This window comes from Triticum urartu, chromosome 1A, assembly GCF_056163025.1.
Source record: "Triticum urartu cultivar PI428250 chromosome 1A, HENAU_Tu73, whole genome shotgun sequence".
Lineage (NCBI taxonomy): Eukaryota > Viridiplantae > Streptophyta > Magnoliopsida > Poales > Poaceae > Triticum > Triticum urartu.
Window position 1 is genome coordinate 234,774,219 of NC_141873.1, and position 7,407 is coordinate 234,781,625.

At 41.9% G+C, this 7,407-nt stretch overlaps 1 long non-coding RNA gene across 5 annotated transcripts; it reads left to right on the top strand.

Moving 5' to 3' along the window:
* The first annotated feature begins 443 nt into the window (after nucleotides 1-443).
* LOC125554738 (uncharacterized) lies at nucleotides 444-4,236 on the top strand. Of its 5 annotated transcripts, none has more exons than XR_007304437.2 (7): nucleotides 444-847; nucleotides 1,012-1,155; nucleotides 1,254-1,287; nucleotides 2,133-2,292; nucleotides 2,390-2,478; nucleotides 2,580-2,791; nucleotides 2,899-4,236. It is a non-coding gene; the product is annotated as an uncharacterized LOC125554738 (long non-coding RNA). The 5 variants fall into 5 exon arrangements; XR_007304439.2 differs by lacking the exon at nucleotides 1,254-1,287 and having other exon boundaries at nucleotides 445-847; nucleotides 2,899-3,063; nucleotides 3,505-4,236; XR_007304440.2 differs by lacking the exon at nucleotides 1,254-1,287 and having other exon boundaries at nucleotides 445-847; nucleotides 2,899-3,063; nucleotides 3,510-4,236.
* Nucleotides 4,237-7,407: the final 3,171 nt, after the last annotated feature.

A 7,407-nucleotide genomic window follows, 5' to 3' on the forward strand; every position in this document is an offset into this window, starting at 1 on the left:
ATGCATATGAAGATTTAGAGAGAGTAGGAGAGATGAGCACATAAGGGATTATGGTCTGATCACATTCACTTAGTGCAGAAAATGACAACTTGAAGACATAGCTATAAATGAATGCTGTAGAGGACATAACACATATACATACATACATACATACATACACACATACATATACACACATACATATACACACATCTATCCCTATATAATAATAAAGCACGGATTGACTCTGTGGGTTCACCATCACAATACGCTTTTTTCCTGTCAATTTACGTTTTCATTTTGAATTTAAAACATATATGCAAGGTGGTACTAATTTGGGAACACGTCGCAAAATTTTCGTACGTACATGATCTATCCCGCACTACTACGTGGACCTTGCCGTGAGATCGTCTCACATGGCTAAAGCGTTGCCACTTGGGCCTCAGCCTCATAAGCCAGACCCGAACAGGTACCGACGAGAGAAAAGAAGAAGAAAAGCAACCAGCGCCTCGCACGACCCTGCCCCTCGATCCCATATACACCTCCTTCCTGCCGCCACCTCCTGCCCCGCGCCGCCCGCCCCACACCGCCTCGATTGGGACCGTGTCCCTCCCTAAACGACGGCGATGATGGAGGGCGCCGCCCAGCTCCTGGCTGACGGATTTGCTAGCTCCCCGCTCCTCGGGGCCAGCCCCTCCCCGTGCCGAGTCGAGCATCGACTTGGAGGCCCCTTGGGGCTGCCGCCGGTGCGGGAGTTCCGTGCGGCCGTGCGGGCTGGGTACCGAGCGGCGGGGCCCGTGGTGCGACGCTCGATGGATGGCCTGCACAACGCGGACGACTGCTTCTCTCCCAGGAGGTCCATAGGAAGGTAAGGACGGACGGCGGCTGAGATTGGGTCTCGCCTTCTTCTCTGGTTAAGAAAAATTGGTTCTTTGGTGCGTTTTTCTGGGTGGGCGGTCTCGCTGAATTGGTTGCCTTTGTTTTCTGTGCCCGTCTGTGTCGTCGGATTGGATGGCATCGGTGCCGCCGCAGCCACTACATGTCGGAGCTGTTGCAGGAGCACCAGAAGCTTATCCTGTTCACACAGGTGCTACCAATCTGCATCAAACTATTGGGCCACTATGAGAGCCTCGATTCACTCCCTCGCCGCCGCCCGGTCTACCATTATTGGCCTAGGTTGGAACTTGTCCTTGCTGATTCGCCTTGGCCTGATTGCTTATGTTTCTCTCTTGTTGATGCAAACTTGCTCTACTTGACTCTGTTTTGGCCTCAAGGCGTCTCACTTGTCACATATTGTTATCAACTCAGGTATGGTATCTGGAAAATCGTTATTCTACCAAGAGAACATTTCTTACTTTGGTTTCTAGGCAATATGAAAGTAATGAGTAAACATAACCCGCTGAAACAAAAACATGGTGAAGTAGCTGACTGTATATTTTGCTTGGAGATGATACTGTTCACTGTCCATATTTTGTTTGTATGGTGGCTGTACTTTGTAACGCTAGCATGGATGTCTGTTATAAAATATACAATATCTAGATTTTTGCTGGGTAAAGAAATTTGCAGCTCCGAATACTTTATATTTCCCGGTTGTTCTTAATTTCGGAAGTATGCATGGGAACGCTGGGATGACGTGTTTCAGAGAATTCAGTGACTTGGTTCAACTAGACAAGGATCATTTCAACGCAAAGGACTCTCATGTTACAGCCTATTGACCACTGCAGTGTGTACTCCTGGAATTGATAGCGAATGAAAGCGCCATAGACATTGCAGGGGAGATAAAATTTCTAGATGTTATTAGGTCTCACCAATTTGTACTGCTGTTCACTCTATAGTCTGGGATTAATTAGCTGTGCTGCAAGGATTCCAACTTTAAAAGTCATGCTGCAAGGACAAGTCCTCTATATGATTCTTCAGTACAGTTCAAAATAAATCACGATGCAGAGCAGATTCAATCTTTTGATTTTAGACAACAAAGAGTTTCATTGCTCTTAAGGTCTTTGTTTGCCTTTTTATGGGAGGTCTTTGTTTGCTTGGATTGATGCGCGCGACTGACACAATTTACAACATTTTTTGACTGACAGCATAGACCATAGTTTCAGTTTTACAATGTTTCCAGAGAGAGTATAATACTGATGCACCATTTATTTCAGAGAAGAAAAAGGTTCCATGAGGGTGTATATTACAGAAGTGGAGAAAGAGCTCGCCTACCATGCATGTTGCCTGGTCCGATGAGCAGTGCTACGCCAAGTGCCCTGTCAGAGTGCAGCCGCACAGCGCTGCCTGCTGTTGAGGACCCCGGAGCCTAGACAGGTAGCCACCACTGATATGATTTTTGGGAACTTGTTTTCTTCAGTAAATCAACCATTTGATGATGTCTGCCAGTTAATACCATCCAAATTTTCTGCAGTTAGCTTGGCAACTTCCAGCCCCCACCGCCTTTCCTGACAGCCACGACACCCATCTTTTCGTCTATGCCTCATTGGATGCACTTCCATTGTATGTAATGTTAGATATACACAATCATAGATACATATATGATCTTCCACCTCGGCTCCTATACTGATAAGATTTGTGTTGATACATGATTCTCAACAAAGTGTGCTACCAAACTTTTTCACGAAAAGTGTAGTACCAGTTGGTGTGATATCATGTCCTTAGAAACGCCCCCGATGGAATGACCACGACCATGTTGTTGCCTGGAGTCTTTTTCATGATGATGTCGCTATTCGTCATCCCACAATTTATGCGGTGGAGCGTCAACGACCTCAGCGTGTTGCAGGAGAAGACCATGAATATCGGCAAGAAAGATGTAGGTGATGTGCTTGAATTCTTCTAGGATTTTTGAACTAGCGATTGATTTTTTTCCGCTATCTCATGTCATATCAATTTGTGTTGCATTGCACATGTGTCATACAGGTTGATCCAGGAAGGTGCAACACTGTGATGTGAGGTGAACACAAGCATGGCCTACAATCTCGACGCCCACCATCCATGTGCCTTGCAAGCAGCAATTGTTCACATCCTTGATATTTGTCACTGCCCTCATCTCATCTATCCCGACAGTCTCAGTGTCCAGGCAAGGTATGTCTATGTCAGTTGAACCGTCACTCGAGTTACAACAATTCCAATCTTTTTCCTATATCTGCAATTGGGTGGACTATGGTATGAATCAGTTTATAAGCAACCATGGTGTACATGAATCTCTGTTGGTGTGAACTGTCAAAAGCATTTCCTACTATTTCTACCTCTGTTTCATCTTCTAAATCTAGATTCTAGACTTGGATATTATCTAGCAACAATCTGTTCATGAGAAAAGCATGGCTGAGAGTCATACTAGATGTATGCATAATACCGGGACAAGATATTTACCTTCCATTATCCCAGAAGGGAAACATAATACTAAACTGCCATAAAATATATGTGAGGGCTTACATCATCGTTGAGGTCAAATTTGTATCTTTATTATCACCCTGATAAAACATGGTTTTGCTAATTGACTTCATCTTATTTCAACTTTGTTAGTTCAGTTCACGTGCTCTGTTAGAGACCAACCCCAATGTGTATGCTACAACCACTGAAAGAAGTATGTTGCCTTGATTTTTTTAATTCAGTTAATTTGTATTAATTGTGTGGCATCATAATGCAAGGTAAATGCAGAGCTATACTTTCTATTCTCGTGCCTTCTATTAAAATCATGCAGATGCTCCGGTCATCGTTGTTCATATGTTTTGACTCTTGTCGAGCCTCTTCTGTGAGGCACACATAGTTTGGGAGTATGCCTATGGCAATTTATCTATTTCCATGATTGAAGATACGTTTTTAAATTGAACAAAACAAATTATATGAGAGGCATATGTTTTGTTTTTGCTGTCCCAAACTACAGAGAGCCTTGCAAATTTCCAGGACTCTGTTTCCTCTTGGAACTCTCCTAACTATGCATTCTTGATCACTGTCGAACATTGATCGACAGACTGCTCTGTTTACAAACTCTATTTTTTCTAGGTTTTCTTGTGAAAATTGATGATACCCCAATGCAGAGCCTTTTGTAGCCTTGTTGCTGGTGACAGATTTCAGACGATAACCTAAATGTAGGCATTAAACACAACAAGGTCAGGATATGATAATGGCCCAAGGCCGTGCCGACAAATCTGGAAATACTCTAGAACAAAATAATAATCTGGCAGTGGCCCAAGAGAGCTATTAGTTCTTGGATTTTTATACCCTCATGTTAATACTTAACTGTTACAATTTTTATTTTTCTTCTCATTATATGTACCTAATAATGATTTAGTTCATTTCTGGATGCTTGGACTAAATCACTGCCAACTTTCTATAACTTACAGCCTTTGCTTCTTAAGGAATTGGAGCACTACACTCCCATTTGTTAATAGTTACACATGGTGTATGCCTGTATGAGTACTCAATGTTGTTGTCTGATGTCTGTACATTTGTTTGAGCACCACACGATCTCATGAAAGATTTGTATTGCTCATCTTAGTCCAAACTGATGATGCTGTGTTTTTTTGGTATGGCCTAGAGTGTATATGGTTATCAAAAGATAACAGAATGACGCAAACAGTAGCGTCATGGCATAAAACCAGAAAAAAGATAGTCTAAAACAAAGGTTCAACCAGCTCAGAATAATGATGATGTGTGCTCCACACTTGAGTACAATTACACTTCTGCTGCTGCAACAAGAGAATCTGTTTGTATAAAACTCAAAAGCTAAGTTCTGAAATTCCTGACAGGAATACAAATTTGTGCTCTGAAACCAAATATGGAACTACTGACACTTTAAGAGGCTTTGGGCTAAATTATGGCCCATATCAAATTCGGCCCGTCAACTAGACACTATGCTTTTGGGCCGGGGTTTATTTCGGCTTGCTGTCGGCCCGTGAGCTGTTCGGCACGTTTCAGACCCAACCTACTTTTTAGCCTACTAAAAGCTCATTGAGTTTTCTTGAGAAAATAGGGACGACGGTTTATTCGGCCTACTAAAGGCCCGAATCTACTAGTGGGCCAGTTTACATTTAGGCATGTTAACAGATCAAGATGACTAGGCCCATGATGCAGATCATACATAGTGATTTGCATGACGGCCCGATTATGTACCGTAATTGTATGGTTTGGCCGGTTTACTGCGAAGACAGGATATATATACAGTAAAATAACTGCAACATCGTGAATAAGAAAAAACCTAGACTATACAATAAACAAATTACAGCATATTACATCCACTGGGCATTAAAGTTCTCTACTATGATAATAAAGCACAAGCAGATAGTAGATTACATACATTGGCATCAAAGATCACCACCAATGCAAATAAACACGCCGACAAAATAATATAAAAAACCGCCAGCACTTCAATAGAGTTCAAGAAAGGTTAGCCCTGCTCGGGAGCTATAGCGCAAGCAGCTGAGCAAGCTGATGAGACTGCGCTTGTTTGACACTTATATCCTCCTCTCTCTTTGAAAGATAAACAAGCAGGCAGATGACATGTTTTGCACATATAAGTATCGGTGCTGACAATTCATCACATTTCTCACTGACAAATAAAGTGACACAGTTTAAAATAGCATTAACACAATATGGTATTGTTCAGGTTGAGACATGGCAGGAAATGACATTGTGAAGGAGTTGGCAGCTTCACGACACCACTGGATTACATATCAAGAACTCATAAGTATCAATAGTTAGTGCGCTGTCAATTTATCCCATTTCAAATTGGCAAATAAAGAGACGGTTTAAATAATAGTAGAATGATATGACATAGTTCATAGTTGACATTGTAGAATATGACATTGTGCTGTAGTGGGTAGGTTCACCACACCACTAGATTATGAATCAAGAACAAAAGCATACATGTAGTACAAAAGAAGATCACTTGCTCTGTATAGTTTAATTTACATGGTATGCAGAAGGAACTTGGTTGTACAACTGAAAACTTAAATTGAGAAGGACAAACTTTTGTCTATGAACTACATAATAAACTTTAAACATGCAATTTGATGCAAACACCAAAAATAAACAGCTGTTGTAGTCATGCCTAACCAAATATACACAACAAAGTTTGAAGGCTTGAGAAGGACAAACTTACATTATTGGTGAAGACAGGCTCTATAAAGCCCTTGTCCATGCTGATGGGGGGGGGGGCACACTGGTGCGCGTCGGTCCTAAGCAAACGGTTTTTAACCCCTTTCCACGATGGCATTTGGAACCGTCACCAAGTGAGTGTGGGCGATAGGGGGGTCCTTCCCACACGACCTAGAAACCGTTAGGGATAGGCCCCCTACAGTACTCCTACTCGTTTCTGCTCGCATTGCCATCACAGTCGATATTCTGTGGTGCTACATTTACGATGCGAGGCCTATCACAAATGGTTCACTATTATAGAACGTGTATGATGCGCGGCCCATCACAAACAGTTCACAGTTAAGAATACTAGCTAATCGTCGTACGAGTGTCGGACAGGATTACAAAACGTCGGACCGTCATAACATCGTCATACACAACAAATATCGCACACACTATCTTGTGGTGCAACGTTTACGATGCATACTTCATTAGAAACAGTTCATGGTTGTGAATCGTGTATGATAAGGCAACTAACACAAACGTTTAGTTTGCCCGCATTATTTGTGATATGGTCTGACATCGCACACGGTTTGCAAACGGCAACTGTGTGCATGCTTGCACACATTTCCTCTATGTGGACCGTCTCGGATTATGGTGCATATCACAAATGTTTGTGTTTTACCAACCGTGTGTGTCGTAACAACCTGGAGAGCGTGATTTCACCCTGATTTAATTGCTGCTTTTCCAAATTGTACCAGATTTGAATTTGAATTTGAATTTGAATTTGAATGTATGCTACAGCTTTATTCGTATCCATCAGGTTCAAACAAACAATGCATTATTCGATTCATAGGTACATATGTTCAAGAATTACACAAGAACCAAATAAAGAATGATGAATCATAGTTGTATACTTGTACTATTAAAGACGGTAAAGAAAGAGGCGAAATATATTTTGGTTGCTGAACAAGGTGAAGCGGAATGCCCATATTATGCCCTCCTTCATGCAGAAGGCACGAACGACTCTAGTCGAACCCCTTGTGATGGCCGACCGCCCATCCTTCACGGTCTTCATGAAAACATCTAGATAATCATCGTGTTATGGTAGAAATACTTTAACCTTTGCATGCCCACCAATCATATAGTTTGAGAGGTAATCTTGAGTAAACTGCTTTGGCAACCACTACAAAGGAAAAATATTCAGACATTGTCATCTAACACAACTCATTATGGGCAATAAAAAGAAGGTTGCAGAGTTCTTACTTACCGTCCTGCAGTTCGCTGTTGTCTTTGATAAAGTGTAAAAAAATAGTTTAATTGCCATCTTTGGACACATTTTACTAACAA